Source organism: Triturus cristatus, chromosome 2_1 (assembly GCF_964204655.1).
Source record: "Triturus cristatus chromosome 2_1, aTriCri1.1, whole genome shotgun sequence".
NCBI classification, from domain to species: Eukaryota; Metazoa; Chordata; class Amphibia; order Caudata; family Salamandridae; genus Triturus; species Triturus cristatus.
In genome coordinates this window covers 620,620,495-620,643,928 of record NC_140581.1, presented here as the reverse complement: position 1 = coordinate 620,643,928, position 23,434 = coordinate 620,620,495, and the positions used below count along the sequence as shown (strand labels likewise).

The window sequence follows — 23,434 nt, the reverse complement described above, 5'->3', positions numbered from 1 at the left end:
TTAATTGCCCTAACCATTTGGTGCTTGCAGCCTTTCCCTGGGTCACATGACTAGGTGTAGGTGGCAGTTGGTTTTGGGGTATTGCTCCCAGACAGTGAGACAAAGAGCCACAGGTGTTAGCAGGATAGGCCGTCTCCGACTTGATGAGGGGGAGAAGCTGCTACCTACCACACTTGCACATCTCAAAGGCTCTGCCTGAGCACACTCACAAAGGGTTTGACACTAGTCTATTGTGACCACAGACAAGCTGAGGCCGGGGCAGGGAGGCAAGAAATTCTAACCAGGTCTATGGGTAGAACCCTCCAGAACCTTCTCCTACTTCAAAGTGGGCACCACATATGAATATTGGACCCTCAGACCCAACTCTTCAGTACACCTCTAGACCTGTGGAAGACTCAGAAGGACTGTTGTGATGCTCTACAAGATGGACTGCTACTCTAGTGTCCTACTGCCCTGCTGGCCTGCTGCCCTGCTGCTCTGCTAACCTGCTGCCGTGCTGCCCTGCTACCCTACTGTCTGACTGAAGAAATGGGCCTGTATCTTGAACCCAGGACCACCTGAGTGACTACAAGGGGGGTTTGGCTGTCCTCCATACCACAACCTCAGGGACAGAAGCCTCCAACCACCTTGAACCCAGCACCTGGACTCTGTCTGCTTTGAGTCCTACCCTTCTAACTGGTGCCACCCAGTCCTGGACCCTTGGAAGTTGGCCTGAAGGTGCTCTGCCAGCTCAGCAGTGTACTTAGCAGAATTGACAAAGTGCAATGCAATCACCTCACAAAACTCTGTATCTGAACCACTGTGTGATGCATCTCCAACGCAGGACTCCGCATCACAGCCCGCAGCCTGATTGGAACCACCTCTGCGCAATGCATCCTCAATGCAGATGTTCGTAACGCAAATCCCTTGTCGAGGACATGTTCAACTACGACGCAGGACTACGCATCACAAGGCCGGCAACTTTCTTGAGACCAGCCGGACCGTGATGCATCTCCACCACAAAACTTCACATCGCAAACACCTCATCACCTGCATCCTTGACAGTGATGCAGGACCTCTAATAATGGCTTCACGAACCACTGCTGGTCTATGAATCTCCACACCAGGACCTCCCATCACCTCCACTGCACGACCCATCCTCAATGCGGGATTTCGCAACACTCCGCAATCAGGATTTAAGGTACTGTTGATTAGTGGACCTAACTGGTCCCCGTATCCGTCCCATACTCAATCACAGTCAGCCTGAACTTGTGACTTTGGCCCAATCGGTAAAATGTCACAAAGTCACATTTTTCTGTATGGTTCGAAAATGTCATGGATTATTTTTCTGTTGTGTTTTCACTTTATTACTGTTTGAAGTACTGCATAAATACTTTACCCATTGCCTCTAAGTTAAGCCTGACTGCTTTTTTGTGCCACGCTACCAGAGGTTTGAGCACATATTACATTTGGGTCTGCTTGTGGTTCCTGTTTGAGTAGCCCCCCCAACCAGTACCCCAATTTTCAATTGAAATTTGAGAATGTTATCTAGCCAACATTGCATTTAGAACATTCCTCAAAAACCTCCATAATGCACTTTGGGATATCCCTCCTGCACGACCATAGTGCATTTGTAGCTTCCAAATGCTAACTGGTGTAAGCTACACATTACCTGAATATGTATAGGTATAAATACACTGCATTGGGTAGACGTGCTAAATACAGGTTACCCAAATCATTAATTAAGCTATGAAGTGCATTTTTGGTAGACCAGTATATGGTATAAACCTCCTCATCTATTTGGCCAATCAAAGTCACCCGCAGTCTGGACATCCTTTTTCTCCTCCTCTTCTGTTGAGCTGCAGTAATCCATATCCTCCTTACTACAGCATAGAGTGAAGCCATTGTGAAGACTGAAAGGCATTTTGGACCCTTTTATACTTTGGATTTGGTTACCAACTATTCCAAATCAATGGTACTTTGCATGTGCTGTGTAATGTTTTAACAAACTTCGAAATTGTAATTGCTTTGTACATTGAAATAGCAACTTGCTATTTGGAAATTCCATTTAGCGATCTGGTATTTCCTATTGCTAAAAAACGAAGTCGCAATTTATTTGGCGTGGTGTGCTACTTTAAGAAACACTACTCTTGTGAGTCTTTGTACAGCCCAAACATCCTAATCAGGTCTCGGTAACCAGTTTGCGGCTTACAAATCTTTCACACATCAGCCCTGTTTTTCTAATTTCAGCTAATTTCCATTTCATTTCTTCAGTTGTATTTATTAACTTGCAATATCTGCGTCTATTTTGCAGCATGTCTGGCTGAAGGAGGAGCAGTGTAATATTTTATTTTCTCAAATTACAGCAAATGTTTCCATCATCTTTCAGATTTTTATTGAAATATAGTCATTATTTTTTACACTCTATGTTATCTCTTTCTCTTGCTAGAATAGCATTTATTTCTGTGTGTTTTGACTGCTAGAAGAATAAAAGTTAGAATATTGAGACCTGGCTTGCAATGGGTATTGGTGCCTAACGTTTGGGCCCCCAAGGACATTTCTCTATTACAGAAGGCGCTGCAGAGACTTGAGAGTTCTCCTTCGGCAATACACTGTGCACATTTCACATCTGATTGTGTAAATAGGGTATACCTTTGCACGGGCTATAGCCGTTGCCTGTGTGTAACTGGTGCATAGGAAATGGTGCTTAGTTAGGTCCCTGTGGTAATGAGGCTTCTAAGGTTCTCTGTTGACACTGGGCAGAGCAGGTTTGTGGGCCTCTCCTGAGAATCCTGCATGTGGCTGCATAATAGACTGCAGCCCCTTGCAGTGGGGTCACTGGCATCCCTACAAGGGAAGGCAATGAAACATGCAGTTTTAAATTGCCACGCCCACTTTCACTGCTGCACTCTCTTACAGGTGGGAACATAAAGAATATGCACTGAGAGAGTGCATTGTTTCTAAAATCAGGTGTAAGGTCCTAATCTGTGTTGTGTCCACCTAAAGAGGGTCATACCTAGTCACACTGGAAATGTACACCTGTTTGTGCAAAAATGCACATTCTTCCAATGTTTAGACATATATTTTTGAGCAGAAAGTAGAGAACATTTTATGCAGTGGCGGCTACTACTTAACGGGAGGGGCAGGGTTAGGGGTTGGAAACAAAAATTAGTTACCTGCAGTCCGGCCGCCGCTTCTGGGTTTTCTTTCTATAGTCGACTGACCCCAGAAGCAAGAAGCCTACTCGCTCCGATACTCTCCTATCTAATCATGATGCTGCTGTCACCAGCATGACAGCGGCGTCGTGATAGGTCTGAGAGCCATGGTTCTGCGCTCAGACAGGGACTGGGAGCCTGTGCATGTTCTCCACCCAGACTGTGCAATAATGCCAGATGCAGAACATGCTAAGTGCACCTGACTGTTTGGCTGGCCCAAGACGGCCGACCAAACTAGCATGCACACTTAAAAGAGAGCCCACCACTCGACCCACCCTTGCTCTGGACAGCCCAGGCCCGCCGCTCCTAGAACTGAGCCAGTATGGAAAGATAAAATGATAATAACATTGCTTTATTATCATTTTACATTTCCTTTTTGAACTGCTCACAGAAAAGTTGGGCTGCACACCTCCACCACTGATTTTATGAGATCTTCATGATAGCTATTTCAAAATAGTCTGTAGGAAAACGTGGACATTTATGACACATTAAATCCTAAGAAAGATTCCAACTAAACATCATAAAAATGAAGGTGTGATTTTATTAATCATCCATCTAGTTATTCCTTGTTCTATTACCCATTTCCTTCTTTCCTTTAACTCGTCAATACATATATGCATCTCTCTCATGCTGAATCCCTCTATCTCTACCTTCCTTCATGGTCCCATCCATCTATCTATATATTATCCATCCATGTTTCATACATCCTTCCAAGCACCCTCCTTCTCTCCGTCCCACAATCCATTACATTTCCATATACTCCTATGACCATTTACCCATTCATGTATCTTTCCTCACTCACAAACAGTATCTATCAAGTCACATACTTATACTCTCCTGTATCCTGATTACAGTTAGTCAGTACTGACTAGGCTACTTTTTTGTTGTCTCTGTGTGGCTGTTTGCCTTTATGACTGTGTTTGCATGGATGCCTGCGCATGTGTTTTTGTATGCATGTGGAAATGGTTAGGTGCATATGCCTCTCTGTGGTGCATGACTGTGTGCATTCAATAGCCAAAAGCTAAAACTATTGGCTTTGTCAGTGGCTTTTTTATAATGCATGTACTAATAGTAATAATGCATGGCAACTTTGAGGTGCATGATAACGTTCCATATAAGTGAGACAATACTGTTTTCATAATGCTTGCAATGTATGAGCTTTGTTTCCACGTATCGCATTCATTGTCACATTTGACAATAACCTAGTTGGCTAAGTAATTACTGATTTATATTGTTTTGAACTATGTTTTATGTACAATATACTTTATATCTTTATATAATTCTGTGTAGAGTCTCTTTTGTGGTGTATTTATTGTGTGACTGGTTTGAGTGTGTTTCGCAAGCACTTTACAGATTGCTTCTGGGCTAAGCCTGACTGTGACCAAGCTACCATGGGGGTGAGCATTGGTTATCTTTGGTGTCTAACTAACCTGCCCTGACTAGAATGGTGGGTTTTACCTGGCTTAGGTGCATACTCTAGCCAACCAGAAACACCATTTCTAACATAGCCCAATGGTCAATTTCCTTTGTACGTTATGGAACTGCAAGGTGACTCGCAATATCTTTATAATGTATGCAGGGGGTACTTTGTTCTTTATATTACCTGGTCATACCGTCACCCTTCCCACAAACCACTTGGTGTCTTGCTCTTTCATGTTTTATTGGTGATGAGAGGAACCAAAGTTGGATCCTTACTGTGAAATTACACGCACCAAAAAGCAGTTAGAAACTTTTGACAATAGATATTTGAATCAGTTTAATGCAAGTCTGGTTAACACAGGTTAAGACATTTATAGTTAAAATTTGCTGTGGCTCAGTTTGCATAGAAACATCTTTTCTGCAATGACCTGTGGAGTGGAAAAAATAAACATAATGTTATAATTATCTCCTTTCTTCTGGTCCCTAAAAAGGTATTAGAAGAAGGAAAATCGATTTACCCCTTTCCTTGTTTAAACTGAAGCTGCAATTAGGCTCCAAGGAACTCAATTGTAATAATATATTCCAGCTGAGCAGCTACATCTTTTTTTATTACAGACGAGAGAGACAGGGTTCCGTCCATTTTATTTTTATTAGTTATGTCGTACTGTTATTCATATAAAAGCTCTACAAGTTTAATGAAAACAAATTCAGAAAACAGATGAAAAGATAACAATATCTTGATGGGATTTAAGACTTTGAAAGTCGTGAAATTTGTAGGTTTATAGAAAGGAAAAATAATTTTTTTTCTATTGCATTTAATCAATACACTCTCTGTAGATTTGTTTCATTCAGAGGAAAACTGCCCGTTGTGCCTTTTAAGCCTGTTTGCGCATTTGTTGTGTGATTAATGCGTGCTGATTTGTAATTTTCAACTCTTTCTCTATGAAAGGTCACCAGTTGTTTCTTGTTACTGTTAACCTTTCTCATTTTGAAGATTCTGGTGGGCTTTTGGCTCCACTGACTGCGATTTCCTTTATTGCTTTCACGTAGAGCTCAGGTGTACTTGGTGATAAATGGCATTTACATTCTTAAAACCCGGGCAGTCAGCTCTCTGTGGTGTGGTACAAATCAGGGTCCTGTGATTTTTAAAAAGGTCATTTTCAAATTGCTCTCAAAGTTGTAAGAAACGCTGAATAAACTCCAAAACTCTGTGCTTCCTAACCCTTCAGGTAAAGTCTGCAGGGAAACTGTGTCCAGGGATGTTAATGTACGTGGGGGAGGGGAGGTGTGGGGGGATAGTGAAGTGCAGCAATAGAAGAATTGATTCCCTTTTAAAAACAGAAATTCGACAGCACTACCTCTCTAAAATGGTAGCCAATTTCGTTGTTCTATCCGTTGATTCGATAATATCCCTCTTGATCTTTTCAACATTTTTATTCTTGTGGGCCACTCTAAAGCCTGTATTGAAAATAAAAGAAAGCGAATGAAATCACGCTCTCTTATCTTACTTTGGACCTATGTGCTCGACAAAGGGAAAGAACAGGAGTGGCGACATTTTAGAATTGCGAAACAGCCTTCCTTCCCAAAAGTTAAGGCAGGTGTCCATATTTATGATATAAATAAATTATTGCCTTAAAATTCTTTTTATATATTTTTTGGGTGTATGGGTTTTATTGGGTTACTTTATTTTATTTAGATTTCTTGTGATTTACAAAGCACTACATTCACCACATAGATATCAAGGAAATAAGAATAACATCTGCTGAAAAAGAGGATTATATTCTGGTAGAAAGACAATTAAATTGGGTAAAGCCAAGTTTTCAGAAATGTTTTTAATTTGGTCAGAGAAGTTTGGTTACTATTGTTTGTATGAAATTCCATTGTTTAGCAGCTGCCATGGAAAAATCCTCGGCTGGTCAAAGTTTAATTTTAGTACCCTAACCAGGACCGCTGTCTCAGATTTCAATTTACAATTTGGCTGATATCGCACACGTAGCAGCTGTTTACCCAGCTGCTGGGTAAATAGTGAATTTCTGGTGCTATTTACAAGGCTGTTACAGAGATTGTGCATTATTTGGCCGGCAGCGTGTTAATATGTAGCAAATGTCATTATTTGCCTGGCCTCGGATTAATGCCAGAGATTATGTACTATTTGGCTTGTGGTTATTCAAACAGCAAATATATTTATGCGGCTACCAACTAGATAGCAGATATTATGCACTAGTTGGGCTGATGGCTAGATAGACATGATCATGTACTACTAGGATTATGTACAATATGGCCAAGGGCTACGCTAATAGCAAATAAAATCCACTATTTTACCTGTTCACCAACGAAATAGCAGAGATCATGTATTGTTCGTCCAGCAACCATGCAAACAGCAAAGAAGCCTCACTTTTTACCACACCAGCAACTACATAGTAGAGATCATGTACTATTTGGATGTCAGCAGTGCAAACAGCAAATGAAATTCACAATTATCTGGCTACAGACTAAATGGTAGAGATCAATCAATAACTAATTGATCAGCTGCCGATCAACGGCCGTACAAAGAGCAAAGAAGCATCACTATTTACCCGAACACTGACAAAATAGCAGAGATTAAGTAAAATTTGGACAATAAACCATCCAATTCATGCTGTTGCCAAATACAAAGCAGACATTCTGAACTAGTAAGCCTGTTCCCAGATTATGACTGAATTTTCACTGTGGAATAGTTGTGCTTGGTGACTATTGTAGCAGTAAGAAGCGGGAGAAAGGATGTTGTGGAGGTGTGAGGGGACTGCCACAGGGATAGTTCTTAACATGCTGCGGCATGATACACATAACTGACATTTGGGTTCTTCATTCCTGTTTGATTCTCTGCTCTTCCTCTGCAGACCTCTATCTGACTCTGCTGACAACAGCCTCTGGCCATCCCTGTACATCTTTGCAATGTCTCACACTCTCTATGACAGTTTTTGTTTTTGATTCTGTTTCACCTATACTCCTATACACTGAGTTTCTTCAGTGTTTGTTCAATATAATGCTTCTGTACTTTGTCTTTCCTGCTGGCTCTTTACCACCTCAGGCTGTCCCTGGAGTCGCTGCATATGATGCCTTTTTTATCTCAAGCATATGCAACCTCTAATCCCCCTCGGTTTCCTGATTGTTCCAGCTCCTGCTCCTGTATCTACTCCCAGTCTTTGTGATTAGGGTAGGTGACACAGGATATAACTCTCACTGCAGGCCAGTTGATGGCCAAAAAAGTGGATTCAGCTTTTCATTCTTCCCAGATTGTTCAATTGAACTTGTTAGTAACACTGATTATGTACATTTGGTGGCGGCTATTTAGCTGGCCACCGGGTGAATAGTGATGTGTCTCTGATTTGTCTCTGATAGTTACTTGGCAGGCAAAATAGTAGAAATGATCTACTATTTGGCTGGCAGCCTTGAATATAGCAGGTGAACTGTATTACTCTTGCTCTCTATATAATGCACTAAAATGAAGTACACTGTGCAGAGAGTGCAGTGAGACCTAGATTGCTATACAGAGCTTTTTGTGGTGGTGTGGGCGAGCAGTTAGGCTTATTAGACGGTAATGCTAAGCATTTGTTGTACTCACAGAGGGAGATTCCCTTGTGTTTTTGCTTTCTGTCCTCCTGGTTTTTGCTGGTTTAGTATCTCTGCACACTTTCTCACTGCTGATCCGTGTACTGCTGCTGTAAATTATGTCTATGGATTGGTGTTTCCATGTTTGATTTACTGGTAAGTTCCTAATAAAGTGCACCAGGTGTTCCAGGGCCTGTAAATCAACTGCTGCTAGTGAGCCTGCAACACTGGTTGTGCCATCTACGCAAGTAAACCTTCAAAGGGGTTCTCAGACTTGCCACTGTAGTGTGTGCGTGCAGTTACAATGCCATCTCGACTTGGCAAGTGCACCCACTTGCCAGGCCCTAACCTTCCCTTTTCTTACATGTAAGATACCCTTCAGGTAAGCCCAAGACACCCCTATGGGCAGAGTGCAGTGTATGTGAAAGGTAGGACTTGTAATAGTGTGTGTGACATGTCCTGATAGTGAAATACAGTGTAATTAGTTTTTCACTATTTTTGATGATTGATATTTCTGAGAGCTGTATAGTGGATTTTTATATTTTTTTGTCTTATTTGCACAGATAAAATATTGGATATTTTTCTGTACTGGTGTGGTGTCCTTTTGTAGTCTTTTCACTGTATTACATTTGGTTATGTGCAAATGCTTTACACAATGCCTGACTGCTCCAGCCAAGCTACCAAGGGGGTGAGCAGGGGTTATTTCAGTAGTGTATCCTCCTTACCCTGACTAGGAAGAAGGGTTCTTACTTGGACAGGGTAACAACCTGCCAACTAGAGACCAAGAACTTTGTTCTAAGTTAAGTACTTTTCAAGTTATGAATTCATAGAGTTTGCAAAATAAATCACTGTTGTGCACAATTGCACACAATAGGAGTCAACCGGAGAAAATAGGAAAAAGCATAGAAAATCACATAGTGGGTTCGCGAGGCTCACCTTCATGGATTCGGGTAAGTAGCAAGGCCAGGTCCAATATTCCATAAGCAGAAGTTCATGAATGTCAAGGATTCGGCTGGGAGCGGGGTGCTGAGGTTGTTGGTAGCAGGCGCGCTATGGAGAAGGGGGCCACCTAAAAACACACTGCATAGGTGGACTTAAAGGTAAGTCCAGGGGGTCCCACTCAAGGAAGCAGATCTCAAGGTCCTCAAGACCATGGAAGCACAGCTGATTTGTCGTTACCCATGCCAGGGCGGGGTGGGTGCAGAGCAGATAAGGCAGCCAAGCATTGTGCGTTGATATGGTCCTTGCGGCCAGGGGCAGGTTGGTTGAAGAGGCAATTCAGGGAAAGCTGGAACACTCACGGATTGGGTCACTGGGGTCTCCAAGTCCCTCTGCGGGTATCCGCATCCTGTGTCATTGGAGTCCTGAAAGGACTCTTTCTTCTCTGTCTTCAGTGGAGGTAGTCTAGTACCCCTAGTATTGGCATGGCATGGCTCTGGTAGGTCCAGCTGTCCTCTCACTTGGTGGAGGGACAGATCTGTCCCTTTGGAGCTGATGTACCCCTTCTTGCTTGGGTGCTGCATCGGAGTCACCTGGGAGCAGCAGATCGGTAGACCAGACTGTGCAGTTCGGTGCCTGCAGGCTGCAGGGGGGTAGCTCCACTACTCCAAGGAAGGTTCTTGGCAATTTGTCAAAGGTTGGAGGTGCTCCAAAGTTCTTGGAGGTCTCACAGCTGCAGGAGGAGACCACAGACCACGTTGGTTGAGTCCTGGAAGCATCCAATAGAGTTTGTTGCCACAGATTTTTTAGCAAGTAGTTGGTTCTTGTGTCAGCAGCTCTTCTTTGTCAGTTGCTATTCCTAGGTCCATCAAAACTGGGTTCAAGGTCTGGGGGTGTGACCTAAATACTAAATGTAGGGCCTTTGCCGGGGTAGTAGCCAATGGGCCTTACCTTTAGGGTGCCTACACCCGTGAAATGACCACTTCCTGCAGGAAAGGGCACTATCCTGACACTAATTGGCTAATTGTCCCTCAAACCAAGATAGAGGGAAATGAAAATTGGGATCCACATCGCCTGCCCCCCCTTAGGGGGTTCTGCTGGCTGAATGGGGACCCACCTCCTGATTTACCTACCAGGAAAGGGGGGCTGGCATCCTCCACAAGCTGGAGCTGCCTGGGTTGCATTTCAAAGGCAGCATCACCTTTGAAGCTTCCCGTTTTTGAAGGCCATCCTGACTTGGGTGTGATGTGAAGCACCTCCACCCAGAGCAGTCATTGTTCTTGGCCTCTGAGAGCACTGGCCTTCACCCCATGAGGTCAGACATATGTTTGGTGGTGGCAGGCTGGCTAAGACTAGTCAGAGACCACACCAGTGCCCTGGGAATTCTCTAAAGGGTCACCTGTGTTCATTGATTATAAAAACCATCACTGGCATCAATGAGTATTTATTAATATGAGATGTTTTGTACCAAACATCTTAGGATACAGTGAAGCCATCATGGGGCTAGGAAACTCGTAATGACAAGTATCTACCCCATGTGCTCTCTATAGCTTCCCTTTGCACTTGCAATATCCAATAATTAATTTGATATTGTAGAGTCATATCTTCTCATGTAGATATGCACACACATGGGATATAGTGCACCCTGCCTGAAGGCTGTAAGGCCTGCAGTAGGGATGACTTACTTATACCTCATGTAGTGTATGGGGGAATAGCACACAGGGCTGATTGCTTTGTCAACTCTTCGGTTTTCTCTGCACCAAAACACGCAGCCTGCAATGGCAGCTTGCATAGTCTTGGCGAGGGGTCTCTGGGGTGGAACAATTGGTGCTGCAGACCCAGTGCACTCTCTTCTGTCCCAAAGCCCTACATACCAGGGTACCATTTACCAGGGACTTATAGGGGTTGCAGAAGTGGTGCCAAGAACACTGGTGCTGGGAAACTGGTTAGCAGGGACCCAGTATACTCAGTCTACGTTGCATCAAAAAGCTGGCAAAACGTGGAGGGGGTACTGTGCCAGACAGCCAGTCTCTCACACAAGCCCACCTCCCAGCTGACAGGCTAGGAGACTAACACACACCTGGGAGAGTCTTCCTAGTCTGTCAGGTGATGAAGAGTTGGGAAAGTGGTTGGCTCATTGCAGAGCCTACTCTGGCTTACATCCTTCTGTCCAGGTCAGTCCCTCTGGGGAGTTGACCCACCTCAACAGTTTCAGGACCACATCTAAAATGTCCTTTGTCTTTAGCTTCCTTGCCCAATATTTTTAGTTTGGGATCAGAGGTGTCCACCTGTGATAATTCTAACATAGCCAGGGCAACACCCAGATTACCAAAAGAGGTTACCCACAGCTTGAGTAACCCTACCATGACCAACAGGGTCAGGGGGCCTAGCTTACTATTTGACATGGGTCAATCCACCATGCCAAGGACAGTGCAGCCATAAAGGCCAGCATCCAGCAGAGGCCACTGACAGTTGTCAGGGCCCAGACCACACCGTAGCTCTTCAATGAAAGGTGAATTGACTAATTTAGTTGTTTGCGGAGCAGGGTCAAGACTGATTCGCATACGTCTGAGCCCAAACTGGAATGGCATGGGGATCAAAAACACAATTCACTTAGGCCCAGATCGATGTACTTGGAGGAATGTTTAACATTATTTAACATTACTCCTATCAATTGTTTTTTTTTTGCATTTGTCACCCGAGTGGGATGGGTATGCCGACACATGAGTCCTGTGATCGCCATGCCAATAGAGTTAAGCTAGTCTGGCTAAAGAGGGTGATACCCCAAAACTGGTCCCAGGATTCTTATTTCTAGTCCAGGGAGCACCTGGGCTGGCAGTTTGGGCTTGACTGTTCCCATGACGAGTAGGGGGCAAGACTGATTTGCACATGGCTGGGTCCAAACTGGAATGTCATGGTGAGCAAAAAACTATGGATTTAGGCCCAGATCTCTGTACTGGGGATGAATGTTTGACAATGTTCAGCATCTCTAGTTCTTTTTGCGCTTGCCACCGCGGGTATGCCCAGACGTGGGTCCCATGCTGGCCATGCCACATGAGTCTAGTTGGCCTGGCAGATGAGGGTGATATCCCAAAACATGACTTTCGAACCCCTTTTAAACGGGAACTCTAATTTTTATGATGTTGAAGATGATCTCTGGAGAATCCCGAAATTAGATCTAATCCCAGTAAAAAAATGGACGGATTCGGTAGCACCGATGAATTCTCTCTGCATGGAGAAAGGATTAAGGGGTACAAATGGTAGAACACAGTCAGACAGAGTTGGTGCATGCACTTTTAACAATGGCTCCAGTCATAGCCGCATTGATTACGTATTAATTAATTGCCAGTTTTGGCATGCATTAAAGGACATGAAGGTAGTCGAGCGGATCGAGAGTGATCATAACTTATTAACTGCAGTCTTTGAGATAGTGATAGAAAAAGATGCTTTCCATTCTAGCAGGGAACTGATAACTCTAGACTTAGTTCCTACAAATGACACGAGGCGATTGAAATGGGTACATTTACTGGCAAAGCCTGAAGTCCTAGATTGGATCTCATTAGATGTAGACAAAGCAATAATAGATCTGGAAGATCTTCTGGCTAACATGGCACCATCTGAGATGGTTATCGGATTTTATGCGAAGTTCTTTAAACATCTTCGTACCTATTTCTATAAAACCATCAAAAATAAGGGTACTCACCATAAGAAGGGAAGTAAATGGTTTAATAAGGATTGTAAGGAGGCCCGTAGTTCCCTGGGGAAAGCTATCAAGGAAGTGACATGCTTAAGGTCCGGTCTGCCAGGCAGAAATATAAGAAAGCCCAGGACTTTGCAGAGAAATGCTGGGATGATAATAGATGGCAGGATCTCAAATGGGTGTGTGAAAACAAAAACCAAAAATTATTTTGGGATGTAGTAAAATGGGGCAGAGATGGTCGTCCTTTAGAGCCGATAAACCATGTAAGCCAAGATCAATGGGTAGTGCATTTCCAATCCCAATATACTGGTGGCTTAGATGATAGGGAAATGTCTGAGCTTTCATATACCTACTATGATGGATCGGCTTTTAATGAAGTTGATGTCGATATTGCTTTGGGTAACCTGTTGGGAGGCAAAGCGTCAGGCCCTGATGGAATCCCAGCTGATATATTCCTTTCCAATAAAACTAAATGGAACCGATACATCCTGATTTTAATGAATGAAATTGCTAAAGGCATGTCGGTACCAGAGTCATGGAAAGGAGCTGAGATAATTCCAATATTCAAAAAGGGGGATACGTTATTGCATGGGAACTACAGCCCCATAAGTTTAATTGATTTATCACAAAAGATCATGGGACGCCTTGTGCTAAACAAAATCCAGGATTGGATTAGTGAGCAGGATATCCTATCATCTTTCCAGGCAGGTTTTCGGTCATGTATAAGCACCATTGACCAAACCTTTCGCTTTACTCTACTTTACTGGAAAACTGTGGTTTTGGAAAAAGGCAGCTTGTATGCTTCCTTTGTAGATTTAATGTCAGTTTTTGACCTCGTTTCCCGCAATAGATTGTGGAGAGTATTGCAAGATTGAAGGTGCCCCATGAATTATTATCTCTCATAGCCAGACTCCATGAGGACACCTGTGCACAAATCAGGTGGGGAAGCCAGGGCCAGGTTACCCCCCCCCCCCCCATTCAGAGTGGAAAGAGGGGTAAGACAAGGCTGTGTGATGGCCCCAACTTTGTTTTCCCTCTTTATTAATGGGGTCGTAAAATTCTTGGAAGATATCCCAACGGACGCTCCTAAATTGGCGGGTGTAAAAATTCCAATTCTTATGTTCGCCAATGATATGCTGCTAATTCCAAAAACACCGAGCGGCTTACAGCGAGCCTTAATGCTTTTCGAGGAATTTTGCCATCTGCAGGGTCTAGGGATAAATGTCTCTAAAACAACATATAAGACATATAACCCCCATAGATCCTCTAGAGGAGCGATGCTGCTGAATATGCGTCCGTTGGAGAAGGTAAAAGATTTTACATACTTAGGGGTCATCATACAGGGCGACATGAGATGGGCTAAGCAACTGGACATGGCCACACTGAAACATCGCCAGTTGGCTGGTACTCTACTAGCCGAGTTCAATGCATCCTTTACAAAACCAGTCAGTCCAGTCCTGACCATTTACAATATGAAAGTTGTTAGCCCAGTTCTATATGGGGCAGAGCTCTGGGGTATTACAAATCTCTCTAAACTGACTGTAGCGGAAAATAGCTTCCTACGAAAAATCACTAACCTCCCACAAAGTACCCCAGCACAGCCATTACTTTGTGACCTAGGTAGGAAGGCATTGGCTGACCGTGTCAAACTACGCCCCTTGCTGTACTGGCGGAGAATTTGGACAACCACTGAATTGTCACCCTATGTTGAGGGCCTTAAAGATCTAATAAGAGCTGACTGTTACAAGAAAATCAAATGGTTACAGAATGTTAGATTTATACTAGCAAATATTGGAATGGTTGCCCTTTGAGAGAATCCTGAGAACATCCGGCTCCCGTCGAAAGTACAATTGAAGGAAAGATACTGGGGATGGGTGGATTCCAACACTTTCAGGAATAGCGATACCTCGACATTGACGGGCCAATTCCTTATGGCTAAACCAACACAAAAGCTAGAATCTTACTGGGAAACTATCACGAAGCCTCGTGATAGAAAGCTTTTGTTTCAACTGAGAGTGGGCACATTACCTGTTAAGTCTTTTACTGCAAGTTGGGGGACAGTAGATGACACTTCCTGCCCCATTTGCCATGCAATTTCGGAGTCTTTGGCCCATTTGTTATTTGTGTGTCCTGCCTATACAGTTCTTCGGTGCACATGGTTGGCCCCTATCTGTCGAGCCTTGGGCACTCGAAAATGTGAGGTTGCACTTAGATTAATTCGTACCGAAACATGGTTACCACTTCTTATGGCCATAGCTAAATTTTTAGGTTGGGCATGGATTATAAGATATAAAGCGATTGCGGCATTATAATTTATGTATATTGCATATTGTATTTTTTAATCTTTGCACATATGTACACATTTAAGATCACAAGCGATTGCGGCACTATAATGAATGCCTATTGTATGCTGCATTCTTTATTATTTGTATATAGGTATATGTCTATGAGAGGAGTATATGAATTTTATCATTGTTGTTTTTACATTCTTATGAATTTTATACTTGAGGGATAATTTCCTGTTTTAACAGTTTCATATAATTGGTCATTCATTATGTATTGGATTCTGCTTTTATGACAATTTGTCGAATAAAGCATTTATGACTGACACTGACTGATATCCCAGAACTGGTCCCAGGATGCTTGTTTCTGGTCCAGGAGGATCTGTGCTGGTAGTTCGGGCTGGACAGTTCCCATTGAGGAGCAGTGTAATGACTGATTTGCATATGGCTGGGTCCAAACTGGAATAGCATGGTGAGGAAAACAATGATGGATCTAGGCCAAACTTGGTCCAAACTGGTGAGCAAAAAAACAATTGATTTAGGCCTGGATCTCTGTACCTCTGTACTGGGGTGAATGTTTGACATTGTTCAGCATTCCATCCATCAATTGTTCTTTTTGCACGTTTAGAAAGATGGCATTTTTCTGCTGTTACCCCTATTTGCTTGCAGCCTGTGTCCAGTACACATATGAGGTGGGTGACGGCTATGCTTTGTGCATTCCCTCTATGCAGCCACACACAATGGGAGCTTAGGTGCGACTTAATGGGTCACCCTGGGAGGATGGCAGGGAGGAGCTGGAAACAGCCTCACACTTACACCAAAATAGGCTATGTTCTGTCCCCACACAAAAGGCTGCATACCCCCCATTAAGTGAGTCTGTAACCATTTAAAGAAGGTAGGACCCCTGTGCACGTTAAATACTTTTTTTGAAGTCTCCCCCACTTCAAAGGCACCACTGAGTATAAAAACTGGACTTCTGACCCAACCACTTCAGTACACTTCTAGACCTGTGGATACTTTGCCAGAAAGATGGACTGCTGTGCTGCTGATATAGTGCGACTGTGCTAGACTACTGCCCTGGATGACCTGCTCTCCTGCTAAGCTCACCTGCTTCCCTCCTTGCCTGGGGAAGAACAACTGGACCTCCAACCCACATGCTGAACCCAGCACCTCAGAGTGACTCAAATAGCTGGTCTGCTGGCCTCCTTATCTTTGCCTCAGGGACCTAACAGGCTCCCCATAGCTCCTGGACCCATTGTCAATGAGCTCTTGACTCCAAAGAGTTGCCTCTCATGTACTGGGCCCTTGGAAGTGGTTTTGGGCTCTTAAAGTCAAGCTCTTCACGAACTGGCCGATTTGGTCCGGAACCACGTTGCTTGCACAATGAACTATTGCTAGTACGCCCAAGTTTGTCTCTTCACACAGCAAGTATCACCGGTCATGACTGCAAGGCTCCAGCCCATCCGTCTGCAATGCCCAGCAGCTCTTCGCACCACGTGGACCACCGCCAGCTGCGCTCTCCTTGCTGGTGAACTTTTTACCCACAAACAGGACAGTTGGCACAATTCTAGAGAAGGTAAAATGTCAGCTTGACTTACTTGGGACTGTGTCTGGCCCACGCTCTATCACAGTTGGCTTGAAATTTTGGATTTGACCCTGTCTACCACGACCAGATATCCCCTGTTGGCACTTTATGTTTTTAAGTGCTATATTTCAATTTATTCCTAAAGTATTCATAACTCTTCTTCTAGTAATTTGATTTTAGCTGTTATTCTCTTGTTTTCTTTATTTTTCTAACCAAGCATGGTCTCTTTTTGACGGGTTTTTTAATGTTCTACTATTTAATGTGTTGCACATCTACTTTACACATTGCCTCTGAAGTTAAGTCTGACTGCTCTGTGCCAAGCTGCTAGGGGATGAGCACTGGTTAATTTAGGGTGTGTTTGTGATCTACTCTGACTAGGATTGTAGTTCCTGCTTGGACAGGGTGCATACCTCTGCCAACCAGAAACCCAGTTTCTAAAAACCTGCCCATTTAATATTCATTAGGTAGGTGGCATTTTGTGACACACTGTACTTGTCTGTAATCACAGGCATGGTGGCCTGCACGGGACAGAACACCACCTTCCCGAATGGAAAACTTTCCTTTTGTAAACCAGCCTATGTTCCACTGCTAATTTTTTAAAAATGCTTCTCTCTTGTAAAACCTTCCATCCCCTGAGGTTACCAAAATGATTTTAAAGGAAAAGGGCTACTAAAGGGACCCCCCCCCCCCTTGCAAATGAGTTACTACCTCAGATCGGGGGCCATTAGCTCATCAGTAGTTTGTGACAGCAATTGTAGTTAATAGCTATCAATAAAGTCCTTTGCAAATAGGAAAGGGGAGGGGGAACCCTCTATCATGATCGCTCCAATTTGCAATTCAGAAACAATTTAAAAAGTCCTTTTATGTTTCGAAACTCCAAAAAGTTTTTTTTTGCATAATGAAAATGGCTTTTTTAGCCCCAAATCCTGTGATTTTGCGACATGAGGGTTTAGTGCTAAAACTGTTGAAATCATTGAAGTAATTCAGGTAATTCAGCATTACTCTTGCAAAGATAAATTAGCATCCTAATTGGCGGTTCGGAACTGCCGCACCCTTGGCAGCCGGTCCCAGCACCTCTAGGGCGGCGGGCAGACTAAAGTCTGCCAGCCATCCTAATGAGCCCTTAGCGAGGGCACACGGCTGCTGGCTGCTGCTGTTCCTGTTCACTTGCATTTAGTGCTATTTCCTTAGTACAAAATGTATTCACATGTGTACTTTTAATGCAAAGGTGAGTTTTTTACTAAGAAAATAGCTCTAAATGATGAGTGATGCTCCTCACGTAATTCCACATATTTTTGCTGTAATTCCTTGTTATTACAGTACAGCAAATTACACAAGTTACGCCCACTTCTACTTACAGGTCTAAAAGTCCCAAATGTTTGAATGTTTCCAAGTTATTTTGACAGACATGACACAGAATGCCACTCAACCACATCACAGGCTAAGACACAGTGACTTATGAGGCCCTTTATTAATCTATCTCGTTCTCCATACATGCTCCTACTCCTTTATTTTTACCTGCAAAGATGGCTAATAATAAAGGTGATCCAAACCTTTTCAAGATTAGTTGAAGCTGTTCACTCTTCTACAGCTATGTACTCTCTCTTACTAACACAGTCATGTGAAAGTACCAGAGCCAATAAAGGATTACCACAAGTCTCCATGTTACCAGAACACCTCTGTTTCTGCAGTAAATCTGCACATTCTGGAATTATTAGTTCTGGTTCATTTTTATTAAATGTTGTATCCCAGTGACTTAGTGCCATCTGATATTTAGTGTGATCTTACTAAAATAGAAACAATCGCATTGGGCCCCTTATGAAGCCACCAACCCATATAATTGAGAGGCTTCCTTACAATCTCATGGCAATAGGAAGAAAAACTATGGACCTAATTTAAAGTTAGAGGGTTGGAGGAAAGTCTGTCAAGGTAGTGGAGGACAATACCTCCACCATCCTAAGAGACTTATGGCCGCCAAATTTAGAGCTGTCCAATGGCCCTGTTGACAGCTCTCTACATTGAGAGGTACAGCCGTCATGTCAATTCCTGTCTATGCAGGACACATTTGACAAACAATACCGTAAGACATGATGGGCAGCAAGCTTTCTAAATGTTTTTTTTTTTTCAAAGCAAACAACTACTGGCCCCCAACCGCTGGAAGTTTTCTCCTTGGGTGTCGGGCAAAAACATTTTTTCTGTCCCTTACTGCCAGGTTTTACCATAAGTAGGGTGGTCGGTGTAAAGACTATCCTCTGGCCATCCCTACTCCATCAGTCCACCAAAGGGAGTATTCCATTGATGAGCCATGAGCAAACAAATAGGATTATAATTATTTGCACTGAATGCCATTGGAATATGAATTAGTATTCCCTGTAAATCAGAAAAAGACATATAGGCATCAAAGATGCAGAAGAAAATACATTCACTGAGAGGTATTTTATTGATTGACTTCATTAGAAATATTGTAAGGCATGAACACCGACTAAACAGAGACATTTTCTTATCTCCATTTTTTTTATATATGGATCGATAATTTCACCTTTCCACTTTTGTACTCATTTTCCAGACATGGGATGTGGATTCACTGTTGAGGTATTAGAACTGATTTCGTGTAGACTCTCTTTTAAATGTCATTTTCAGGCTTTAGCATCTTTGTACTAGATGGTGGCCTTCACAGAAGTAGAAATACTGCTGGCTCCAAGCAGGAGTATCCCAAACAAGTACACAATGAAGCAAGAGATTGCTGTCCGAGCCTTTCTGAGCAGCCATCAGGCAAGGACAAAAGGGCGGCTTAGAAACTTTGCCACATTTCACAAAAGAAACCTCTGACCTAAGGCTCACTCCTAATATCTTCCATATGTCATCACTTAGGAAAAACTGACCAGCAGCCCTTTGCTAACAAGGAACTCACAGAATTTATGCGGGTAGCATCATCTCTCACTTCCATGTCTCGGTCTCCGCCCCTAGCCTTTGGGATGCCGTCAATACACTTTGATTCTCTAGGAACGCTGTATCTACTCTCCATCACATCATACAAATGCATTCCTCTGGTCCATGTACTTTCACTACACACAGGAGTCTTACTATATCCACCACACATACAGGCTCATGGAATGTGAACTCAAAGTTCTGGGAGTCACACAGAAAATTCTACTTGTTTTGACACTCATTAGCTCTTTGCTGGTCTTTCAAATGTTTCTGCCACATGTGTATCTCCACCACCCTGAAGCTAGCTGAAGCTATCGCTGCTGGCTTTGGTTCCCAGTGGGCCCACAGTTGGCAATCAGACCCATTTTATTCGCACAGTACCTCTTTAGGCCACCTGTGATCATCTATCTGGAGCCTCCCTACCCCTTCTTCTGCTCATCTGAGCCTTACTATGATACTGAACTCTATTTTGCTGATTGCAATTGCCCATCCAGCCCCTTTGTTAGCCATTAACCATTTTGCTGACTTCAACAATGTGAGTTTCTCAAACCCTTTCACCACTTTTCATAGACCACACTCCTTTTCACTCATCCCCCCTTAGATCCCTCTGCTAAGTTTCAGTCCCTCTGCAACCAGATCCACAATCAGACTGCTGTGCCAGCATCGGATAGCATCTGCTATTCTTTAGAGGTCAGAGGGTAATTATTCTTGTATGTTCGTTTTTCAGCCAATACTTGTAAGTTCTATATGTGGGCAAAAAAAGTGGAGGTTTTGGGGGATTGACAGAATAAGAAGCATGAATAAGAATTGTTCACAAATGGGATACGTCAATAAATTTGGTGCAGAAACACATAGGTGTCCTTCTTGCCCCGGTCTTTTTCCTTCTCTTCCAGGTCCTTCTGTGCCTCCTCCTCCTGGTTGTTTTCATCCTCCTGATCTTCATCCTGGCCCTGGTCTAACTCGTTCTTGGTCTCTATGATACAGTTTTTTTTAATTTTGCGCTGCTGATTCTAGTCCTTCCTGACCCTCATCTTCCTGACCTGAATCTTGGCCCTTCCTTGTATTTGTGCTTTCTTGGCATCCTGATCACAGTACCACTGATCCTCACCCTGATCCTTCTGGACTGCTGAGTCCTTCTCCACCTAAACGTTTTATATTGGTTCTCCTAGATCAGATATTCCTAGTCTTCCTGGGCTGGGTTATCCTGATTCTCCTTGCTTCTCCGTCTACTTGCTTCCCTGTCTTCATGGTCTACCTGGTACCATGTCCATGGGTCTTAGGCCTTCTTATAATGCCCTCTTGGAGTGAGATTGTTAATTTTGGTCCTGTGTCTAGTTCCATTGGTTATTGTTGTTGTGGAACCCCAGTTCCTGGTCTTCCTGCTCCACTTGATACATCAGATCCTGGTCCTCCACAGACTGTTCCTGGTTTTGCTTATTCTGATCCTTCTAGAGCCCCTAATTGTCCCCAATCTGGTAACTGGCATAAATGACCATCATCCACCTGCTCCCTTCAAGCAGTAATACAATGAAAACAAAAGAAATTCCCACACCAATTTAGAAAAGTAGAGTAAAATTTACTAAATAAAATTATACCAAAATGACAAAAATCCAATAAGTAGACTGGAGTTATGAATAGTTAGAGTCTTTAGTAAAAACTAGCACCTAAAAGATCAAAGTGCCAACCGCGGGCATCTAGTCGTTCAAGACCAGGGCAAATTCAAAAGTTATGAGCGACCGCGATGGTGCGCGATTGTGATACATGAGGTGGATAGGGCATAGTCACCGCTTACCTTCTGACTAAGAAGACATTTTGAAGAAAAATATCAGAGATGGTAAAGGTCAGCAGGACAAGGCAGCCGGCGGTGTCTGAGGAGGAGGAGTCGTTGTTGTCAGAGAGGTGTTGGACAAGGGCATTGTGAAGATTTCTTCATTCAGACTATGTCATTTTTTTAGAGGTAGAAAACCTACAGTGGGACGAGGCTGTAGACCATATCTGACAAGTATTCCATGAGGGTGGATACCTCTTCTGCGAGGAGCCGTTGAACAGGATTTGCTGCTGCAGAGGAGAACTTAGTGGGCGCTACAGTGAATTCAGGCCCACTGGCAATGCACCTTGGATGTATCCTTGAACAGGTAGGTCCCAATCTTCTGACTTTTCTCAGAGCCCTTTAGGGCTGAATTTTTCTAAGTCCAAATGTTTGTTTTTTATCTGTTTAGGCACTTATATATCACTTCCAAGAGTCCAGGACTGGGTGAGCCTCACTTGGACTCACTTGAGGGAGGGTCCAGGTACAGGGTTGTGTTCCTGTAGCTCTGAACAGGAGGCCAGCCAACTAGCACTTGGAGACACTCTGTTAGTCCTGCATTTAAGCAGCAAAGTTGGTCTCAAACAGCATGGCACAGGGCAGGTTTCAGGCAGTAAGGCAGGCTTCAGGCAGTAGGGCAGTCACCTGAGAGCAGCAGGGCCAGCCTCTGAAGTACACATCAGTGCTTGTGCAGCAGGGCGGTCTTCTAAAAGTCCTCCACTGGTCCAGACATGAATTGAAGATTAGGGCTGAGTGTCCTATTTTTAGGTCTCGCCTGACCCAGCGCATGCGCTGGTCTGGCGAGACATTTTGTTAGGGCTCCAAAAAGTGCTCCCAGGCCAGCCTAGAGCTACAGTGCATGTGCGCGGGCGTGCGCGTCGCGCTTTACCGCGATTACTTTCACTTTCGTGGCCTCGCGGCCGCTTTGATGTTCTCCATGAGGCTTCAATAGATTGCAGCAGTTAAAACAAGCATTGACATTGCCAATAGGTCTCGCTTTTGAGACCTTATAAGTGTTTAGTTATGCAACTCTTGCATGGCTAAACACTTATAAGGTCCCACAGGCGAGACCTATTGGCTATGCCAATGCTTGTCATATCTGGTGCCAGCTATAAAGTGTAAGAACCTTCTGAAGTTGTAATTCCACCCTCAGATGGATCTGGCATTTGCTTTCTCAAAGCACTGGTCCCTGGATGTCTAGGGTAACAAAAGGCTAGTGTATGATCCATTCGGAATGTGCTAGGCAGCTCCTTAAAAATGTAAGTGGGGCTGTGCACATCTCCACTCCTCCCATCCTGTCAACAACTAGTCACTTTTTGTGTCATTGTCTGGGAGGAATGCCCAAAGGCCAGTTGCCATGCTAATCACAGTCATGTGCCATAGGACACAGGCTGGAGGTGTCAAATGGTTAGGAAAAGAAAATGCCAACTTTCCAAAAAGGCTTTGGCTTTCTGAAACACTGAGAAACTGTCAAATACTATACTTTTGCCGTTGAGGGAACCGGACTGATACATTAATTCCCCACCTATATGCAGAAAGTAGTTCCCTTTGTTAGGCTTTTCCTTGAGTTTGGGTTTAATTGAAAGCCCCAAGGGCTGCCTTGTGTTATACGAAATGGTGTAAAAAGCAATGCCTTTTTGAAATTGCTGTACATAAGTGATGACACATTTCAATGTCTTGTTTATGAATGTAACTTGTGAATTGTTCAATGTATTGTTTGTTTATGTCATTTGAAATGTATATGTCTGTTCTTTTCATACTTTTGAATTTTGTTAAAAATATGTGAAAATAATCTCAGATGGAATGGTTTAATAAATATCCCAATCAAACAAAAAAGGCAGTGGTTTGATTGATGCTATAAAGAGATAAAGCAGAAGCATTGCAGAAGTCAGGAACCCCCTTCTGGATTTGATAAGTATTACGGCCCTACCTGACCCTTGTCCCATGATCCTAGCCCCTCCAGTGGTTACAACTTTCCAAAAGTGGCAT

General features: G+C 43.5%; 1 long non-coding RNA gene across 2 annotated transcripts in view; it reads left to right on the top strand.

Moving 5' to 3' along the window:
- The window catches only part of LOC146865693 (uncharacterized), a 177,593-nt gene that overhangs the window by 63,175 nt on the left and 90,984 nt on the right, over nucleotides 1-23,434 (top strand). Inside the window, exon 3 of one of the 2 annotated variants that reach the window (XR_014970334.1) lies at nucleotides 21,594-21,773. The exons of the other annotated variant lie outside the window; for it this stretch is intronic. This is a non-coding gene — a long non-coding RNA (uncharacterized LOC146865693). The remainder of the gene's footprint in view (nucleotides 1-21,593; nucleotides 21,774-23,434) is intronic. 2 annotated transcript variants of the gene reach the window in all.